An 8,216-nucleotide genomic window follows, 5' to 3' on the forward strand; every position below is an offset into this window, starting at 1 on the left:
CTGATTGTAAAATCTCCTTTAGATTTCCCAAAACTAGTGATGTGTGCTTAACATGCATGGTCAGCCAAGGTCAACAGAGGCTATGGTCTGCTTAAACTCCCCACCCACTACATAAGAGAGGACTCTGAGACTCTGATGTAAGGGGGGGGGGGCTCTAATGGGGACCCTGATGTAAAGGGGTGCTCTGATGCAGAGTCTGATGTAAGGGGGGCCTCTAATGAAGATTCTGATATAAGGGGGCTCTGATGGGGACCCTGATAAGGGCAAGGCGGCTCTGAAATGGATCATGATGTAATGGATGATATGTAGACTGTGATCTAAGGGTGTCTCAGATGGAGACTCTCAGGTAAGGAAGGGGGGGGGCTCCAATGGGGACCCTGATGTGGGGGGGGGGGACTGATGCAGAGTCTGATGTAAGGGGGCTCTGATGGAGACCCTGATAAGGGGGTTCCCTGGTGTAAGCTGGTATTCTAATAGGGACCCTAATATAAGGGCAAGGGGGCTCTGAAGGGGATCATGATGTAATGGATGATGCTATGTGGAGTCTGATCTAAGGGTGTCTCAGATGGGGACTTTGATGTGATAGGGACCCTGATGTAAAGGACTGTGATCTAAGAGGGCTTCTGATGGGGACCTCGAGGCCCCCGATGCAATAGAGGACTCTGATGGGGACCATGCTGCATTGTGATTTCTTATAAGGACTCTGATATAGGGAGGGCCCCTGATGGGGACCCTAATGTCTGGGGGTTCCATGATGTAAGGGGAGGACACCTGATGGGGCCATAATGTAATTGGTGATGCTGACATAGACTCTGATCTAAGGGTGCTACTAATGGGGACCCTGATGTAAGGGGGGAGCTCTGATGGGGACCCTGATGTAAGGGGGGGGGGGTCTGGTGGAGACACTAATGTATGGAGGGGATCTAATGGAGACCCTGATGTACGGGGTGGGGGGGCTCTGATGGAGACCCTAATGTACAGGGGGCTCTGAAGGTGACCCTGATGTACGGGGGGGGGGGGGGGGGGGGGTCTGGTGGAGACACTAATGTATGGAGGGGATCTAATGGAGACCCTGATGTATGGTGGGGGGGGGGGGGGCTCTGATGGAGACCTTAATGTACAGGGGCTCTGATTGTGACCCTGATGTACGGGGGGGGGGGGGGGTCTGGTGAAGACACTAATGTATGGAGGGGATCTAATGGAGACCCTGATGTACGGGGTGGGGGGGGGCTCTGATGGAGACCCTAATGTACAGGGGGCTCTGAAGGTGACCCTGATGTACGGGGGGGGGGGGGTCTGGTGGAGACACTAATGTATGGAGGGGATCTAATGGAGACCCTGATGTATGGGGGGGTTGGCTCTGATGGAGACCTTAATGTACAGGGGGCTCTGATTGTGACCCTGATGTACGGGGGGGGGGGGGGGTGTCTGGTGAAGACACTAATGTATGGAGGGGATCTAATGGAGACCCTGATGTATGGAGGGGGGGTGGCTCTGATGGAGACCTTAATGTACAGGGGGCTCTGATTATGACCCTGATGTACGGGGGGGGGGGGGGGGTCTGGTGAAGACAATAATGTATGGAGGGGATCTAATGGAGACCCTGATGTACGAGGGAGGGGGGGGCTCTGATGGAGACCCTGATGTGGGGGGGGGGGGGGCTCTGATGAAGACCCTGATGTACGGGGGGGTCTGGTGGAGACCGTAATGTGTGGAGGGGATCAAATGGAGAACCTGATGAGGGAGGGGGCTCTGGAGACTCTGATGTATGGAGGGTGGCTCTGATGGGGCCCCTGATGTATGGGGGAGGGGGGCTCTGATGGAGACCCTGATGTAGGGGGGAGACATTGATGTGGGGGGGGGGGCTCTGATGGATGAGTTGCAGATGAAAAATGATTTTTGGTTTCCCCTTATTTGTAAAACATACAATGTGGCCTTCATACTGAACAGTGTGGAGTCCCCTGTACTACACGGCTGATGGTAAAAGATTGTACTATCAGATTGTATAGTGTATGGTCACCTTCAGTGAGTGAGTCCAGTTGGATCAGCATTATAAGAAAGAGACCTGGCATTGGCAGAACCCCCCCCCCCCCAGTCACCTTCCTCTTAATACATAGGGGGTGACATGTGAAGGGAATGTCTCCTGTGTGTGGAGCCCCCGCAGTGGTCACATATCTCCTCTCCACCCCCGGGGCTCCCAGTATTAATATCCCGGGGTGGAGGGGACGGTCCTACAAGTCCCGACTTGTTCGCAGCACATGTCCCCTCCACCCACCCACACTGCCTAAAAATACCCGGCCAACCCCGCCACTGCCTGGGGATCCACATCACTGGGGACCCATAGAGGGGACCCTCCTCATCCTCCTCATCCCTCCGACAATACGGGAATGTTACAAATCTAATCCGACAATACAACAATGTAAATAATTACGACATTGTAACACAACTAACACCACAATTCTGTATATAAATACAAAACAAAAGTTATAACAAAAAAGTAAATAAAAAATAAAATAAAAAACAATGTGAGTTCTAAATAAACCCAACACTCCAGTAATGTAAATATTTACCCGACAATACAACAATGTAAACATCTCCGATCCTGGCAGCACAACAATGTAACAAGTTACAAATCGGGTGATATAAGAGTCTCAGGTGTGGGCTCCATAGATGATACAATATCACCCCGGGATCCCATGTGCTGAGGATGAGTCCGGACATGTCCTGTAGGGATCTCTGTGATCCCTCTCCCCCTTTCCCCCATACAATGGATGGGGGTCCCCGATCTTACCTGGCCGCCCCCCGGCTCCTCTATGGGGGATCACACTGACACACCGATGAGTAATAAGTTGATGAAATCGCTGGTAATCTTCAGAGTACAGTGAGCTGGGATGACAGGAGGCACCCCCTCCGTGCTGTGATTGGAGGGAAGGGCTGGAGTGGGCGGGGTTAGGGCTGTGCTACTGAATGGGGGAGAGATTGTAAACAAAGAAATGTGTGAATGTGTGAATGTGTTCTCAGCAGGAGAAAAGACCCAGAGAACATTCACTTTATATAGACTCTGTAAGGAAACAGGAGGGGGGGGGGGGGGGGGCAGAAAGGAGATGGAGAAGGGGGGGAGGGGGGGAGAGAGATATAAAGGAGAGAGACATACAGAGTGGAGAGAGGGATACAAGCAGATTGTATGGTCACCTTCAGTGAGTCCAGTTGGATCAGCAAAAAGACCTGAGCATTGACAGAACCCCTCACTCCCCTTACTTTCCTCTTAGAACATAGGGGGATGATCTGTGTAGGGAATGTCTCCTGTCTATGGAGCCCCTGCAGTGGTCCCATCTCCTCTCCATCCACCCCCAGGCTCCCAGTATTAATATACTGGAGCAGAAAGAGAGAAAGAAGAGATATGGAGAGGGAGACAGAGAGAGGGGAGAGGGAGACAGAGAGAGGGGAGAGGGAGACCTAAAGTGGTAGAGAGAGCGGGAGAGAGACGGAGGTGGTGAGAGAGGGGGAGAGAAAGAGAAAAAGTAGAGAAATGGGGAGAGGAGAGAGACAGAGGGGGAGAGAGAGAGGAGAGAAAGTAGTAGAGAGAGAAAGGTGCAGAGAGGGGGAGAGAGAAAGAGGAGAGTGAGACAGAGAGGGGGAGAGGGATAAGAGGAGACAGAGAGGGAGACAGAGGGGGAGAGAGGGAGACAGAGAGGGGGATAGAGGGACAGAGGGGGAGAGAGAGGGAGGTTGTGTGTGAGGGGGAGAGAAAGAGAAAAAGTAGAGAAACGGGGAGAGGAGAGAGACAGAGGGGGAGAGAGAGAGGAGAGAAAGTAGTAGAGAGAGAGAAAGGTGCAGAGAGGGGGAGAGAGAAAGAGGAGAGTGAGACAGAGAGGGAGACAGAGAGGGGAGAGAGGGAGACAGAGAGGGGGAGAGAGGGAGACAGAGAGGGGGAGGAGGGACAGAGAGGGAGAGAGGGACAGAGAGGGGGAGAGAGGGACAGAGAGGGGGAGAGAGGGACAGAGGGGGAGAGAGGGACAGAGGGGGAGAGAGGGACAGAGGGGGAGAGAGAGAGACAGAGAGGGAAGAGGGGAGAGAGAGAGAGACAGAGAGGGGGAGAGGGAGAGAGAAAGTGGTACAGAGAGAGGGGTGGAGAAAGGGGGGATAGAGAAAGAGGAGAGTAAGACAGAAAAGGGAAGAGATTTAAAGAGAGGGTGGATAGGGAAAGACAGAGAGGGTGGAGAGGGAAAGACAGAGGGCGGAGAGGGAAAGAGACAGAGAAAGGGGAGAGAGAGGGAGAGAGAGAAAGGGGAAGAGAGAGAGAGGAGACAGAGGGGGAGAGGGAGAGACAGAGAGGGGAGAGACAGAGAGGAGAGAGACAGAGACAGAGAGGGGGAGAGACAGAGAGGGGGAGAGACAGAGGGGGAGAGAGACAGAGGGGGAGAGAGACAGAGGGGGGAGAGAGAGACAGAGGGGGAGAGAGAGACAGAGGGGGGGAGAGACAGAGGGGGGGAGAGACAGAGGGGGGGGAAGAGGAGGGAAAGTGGTACAGAGAGAGGTGGAGGAAGGGGGAGAGAAATAGGAGAGTGAGACAGAGAAGGAGAGGGAAAGACAGGGGGGGGAGGGAAAGACAGAGGGGGGGGAGGGAAAGAGACAGAGGGGGAGAGAGGGAAAGAGACAGCGGGGGAGAGAGGGAAAGAGACAGCGGGGGAGAGAGGGAAAGAGACAGCGGGGGAGAGAGGGAAAGAGACAGCGGGGGAGAGAGGGAAAGAGACAGCGGGGGGAGAGAGGGAGACAGAGGGGGGAGAGAGGGAGACAGAGGGGGGAGAGAGGAAGACAGAGGGGGGAGAGGGAGACAGGGGGGGGAGAGGGAGACAGGGGGGGGAGAGGGAGACAGGGGGGGGAGAGGGAGACAGGGGGGGGAGAGGGAGACAGGGGGAGAGAGGGAGACAGAGGGGGGAGAGAGGGAGACAGAGGGGGGAGAGAGGGAGACAGAGGGGGGAGAGAGAGACAGAGAGGGGGAAAGAGACAGAGAGGGAGAAAGAGGGCGGAGAGAGAAAGTGTTACAGAGAGAGAGAAAGAGGAGAGACAGAGGGGGAAAGGGAAAGAGGAGATTGAGACAGAGAGGGGGAGAGGAAAAGAGTCAGAGAGGGGGAGGGAAACAGACAGAGATGGGGGGCAGGGAAACAGACAGAGATGGAGGACAGGGAAACAGACAGAGATGGGGGACAGGGAAACAGACAGAGATGGGGGACAGGGAAACAGACAGAGATGGGGGACAGGGAAACAGACAGAGAGGGGGGACAGGGAAACAGACAGAGGGGGAGAGGGACAGGAGGAGACAGAGGGGGGGGAGGGAGGGACAGAGGGGGGGGGAGGGAGGGACAGAGGGGGGGAGGGAGGGACAGAGAGGGGAGAGAGACAGAGAGGGCAAAGAGACAGACAGAGGGGGAGAAAGGGGGAGAGGGGGAGACAGAGAGGGGGAGAGGGAAAGAGACAGAGAGGGGGGGAGAGGGAAAGGGACAGAGAGGAGGGAGAGGGGAGAAAGAGGGGGGAGAGAGAGGAGGGGAGAGAGAGGAGGGGAGAGAGGAAGAGACAGAGGGCGGAGAGGGGGAGAGAGGAGGGGAGAGAGAGGAAGAGACAGAGGGTGGAGAGGGAAAGAGGCAGAGGGTGGAGAGGGAAAGAGGCAGGAGGGTGGAGAGGGAAAGAGGCAGAGGGTGGAGAGGGAAAGAGGCAGAGGGTGGAGAGGGAAAGAGGCAGAGGGTGGAGAGGGAAAGAGGCAGAGGGTGGAGAGGGGAAAGAGGCAGAGGGTGGAGAGGGAAAGAGGCAGAGGGTGGAGAGGGAAAGAGGCAGAGGGTGGAGAGGGAAAGAGGCAGAGGGTGGAGAGGGAAAGAGGCAGAGGGGGAGAGGGACAGGAGGAGAGAGAAAGGGGAGAGAGAAAGGGGAGAGAGAGGGAGAGAGAGAAAGGGGAGAGAGAGGGAGAGAGAGAAAGGGGAAGAGAGAGAGGAGACAGAGAGGGGGAGAGGGAGACAGAGGGGGAGAAAGGGGGAGAGAGAAAGAGTAGCGTGAGACAGAGAAGGGGGAGAGGGAAAGAGGAGATTGAGACAGAGAGGGGGAGAGGGAAAGAGACAGAGAGGGGGAGAGGGAAAGAGACAGAGAGGGGGAGAGGGAAAGAGTCAGAGAGGGGGAGAGGGAAAGAGACAGAGAGGGTGGAGAGGGAAATAGGCAGAGGGTGGAGAGGGAAAGAGACAGAGGGGGAGAGAGAAAGGGGGGAGAGAGAGGGAGAGAGAAAAAGGGGAAGAGAGAGAGAAAGAGAGAGAGGGGGTGAGGGAGAAACAGAGGGGTAGAGAGAAAGAGTAAAGTGAGACAGAGAGGGGGAGAGGGAAAGAGACAGAGAGGGGGAGAGGGAAAGAGACAGAGAGGGGGAGAGGGAAAGAGACAGAGAGGGGGAGAGGGAAAGAGACAGAGAGGGGGAGAGGGAAAGAGAGAGAGGGGGAGAGGGAAAGAGACAGAGAGGGGGAGAGGGAAAGAGTCAGAGAGGGGGAGAGGGAAAGAGTCAGAGAGGGGGAGAGGGAAAGAGTCAGAGAGGGGGAGAGGGAAAGAGTCAGAGAGGGGGAGAGGGAAAGAGACAGAGAGGGTGGAGAGGGAAAGGGACAGAGAGGGGAAGAGGGAGACAGAGAGGGGAAGAGGGAGACAGAGAGGGGGAGAGGGAGAGAGAGGGGGGAGAGAGAGAGGGGGGAGAGAGAGAGGGGGGAGAGAGAGAGGGGGGAGAGAGAGAGGGGGGAGAGAGAGAGAGGGGAGAGAGAGAGGGGGTAGAGGGTGGAAAGGGAAAGAGACACAGAGGGTGGAGAGGGAAATAGGCAGAGGGTGGAGAGGGAAAGAGACAGAGGGGGAGAGAGAAAGGGGGAGAGAGAGGGAGAGAGAAAAAGGGGAAGAGAGAGAGAAGAGAGAGAGGGGGTGAGGGAGAAACAGAGGGGTAGAGAGAAAGAGTAAAGTGAGACAGAGAGGGGGAGAGGGAAAGATACAGAGAGGGGGGAGAGGGAAAGAGACAGAGAGGGGGGAGAGGGAAAGAGACAGAGAGGGGGGAGAGGGAAAGAGACAGAGAGGGGGGAGAGGGAAAGAGACAGAGAGGGGGGGAGAGGGAAAGAGACAGAGAGGGGGGAGAGGAAAGAGACAGAGAGGGGTGAGAGGGAAAGAGACAGAGAGGGAGACAGAGGGGGGGAGAGAGGGAGACAGAGGGGGAGAGAGGGAGACAGAGGGGGGGAGAAAGGGAGACAGAGGGGGGGAGAAAGGGAGACAGAGGGGGGGAGGGAAAGGGAGACAGAGGGGGGAGAGGGGGAGACGGGAGGGGGAGAGAGACAGAGGGGGGAGAGGAGAGAAAGTGGTACAGAGAGAGAGGTGGAGAAAGGGGGGGAGAGAAGAGGATAGTGAGACAGGAGGGGGGAGAGAGAAAGTGGAGACTGAGACAGAGAGGGGGGAGAGGGAAAGAGACAGAGAGGGCAGGGAGGGAAAGAGACAGAGAGGGCGAGAGGGAAAGCGACAGAGATGGGCGAGAGGGAAAGCGACAGAGATGGGCGAGAGGGAAAGCGACAGAGATGGGCGAGAGGGAAAGCGACAGAGATGGGCGAGAGGGAAAGCGACAGAGATGGGGGAGAGGGACAGCGACAGAGATGGGGGAGAGGGACAGCGACAGAGATGGGGGAGAGGGACAGCGACAGAGATGGGGGAGAGGGAAAGCGATAGAGAAGGGGGAGAGGGACAGGAGAAGATAGAAAGGGGAGAGAGGGAGAGAGAGAAAGGGGAAGAGAGAGAGAGGAGACAGAGAGGTGGAGACGGGGGGAGAGGGAGAGACAGAGGGGGGAGAGGGAGAGACAGAGGGAGACGAAGGGGGAGAGAGGGAGACGGAGGGGGAGAGAGGGAGACGGAGGGGGAGAGGAGAGAAAGTGGTACAGAGAGAGGTGGAGAAAGGGGGGGGAGAGACAGAGGAGAGAGAGAGACAGAGGGGGGGGAGAGACAGAGGGGGAGAGAGAGACAGAGGGGGAGAGAGAGACAGAGGGGGAGAGAGAGACAGAGGGGGAGAGACGGGGAGAGAGAGAGAAAGTGGTAGAGAGAGAGAAGTGGATAAAGGGGGGAGAAAGAAAGAGGAGAGTGAGACAGAAAGGGAGAGAGAAAGAGGAGAGTGAGACAGAAAGGGGGAGAGGGAGTGAGACAGAGGGGGAGAGAGAGAGACAGAGAGA

General features: G+C 56.4%; 1 protein-coding gene across 1 annotated transcript in view; it reads right to left on the minus strand.

Moving 5' to 3' along the window:
• EDA2R (ectodysplasin A2 receptor) overlaps positions 1-2,875 on the minus strand; it is a 50,289-nt gene extending 47,414 nt beyond the window's left edge. The window contains exon 1 of the mRNA XM_077479351.1: positions 2,792-2,875. The gene's annotated coding sequence lies outside the window, so the exon portion shown is untranslated. The remainder of the gene's footprint in view (positions 1-2,791) is intronic.
• Between the last annotated feature and the right edge of the window lie 5,341 nt (positions 2,876-8,216).

This window comes from Lithobates pipiens, unplaced genomic scaffold, assembly GCF_037356315.1.
Source record: "Lithobates pipiens isolate NorthernLeopardFrog02 unplaced genomic scaffold, aLitPip1_a1.2 Scaffold_1, whole genome shotgun sequence".
In the NCBI taxonomy this organism is placed as follows: Eukaryota; Metazoa; Chordata; class Amphibia; order Anura; family Ranidae; genus Lithobates; species Lithobates pipiens.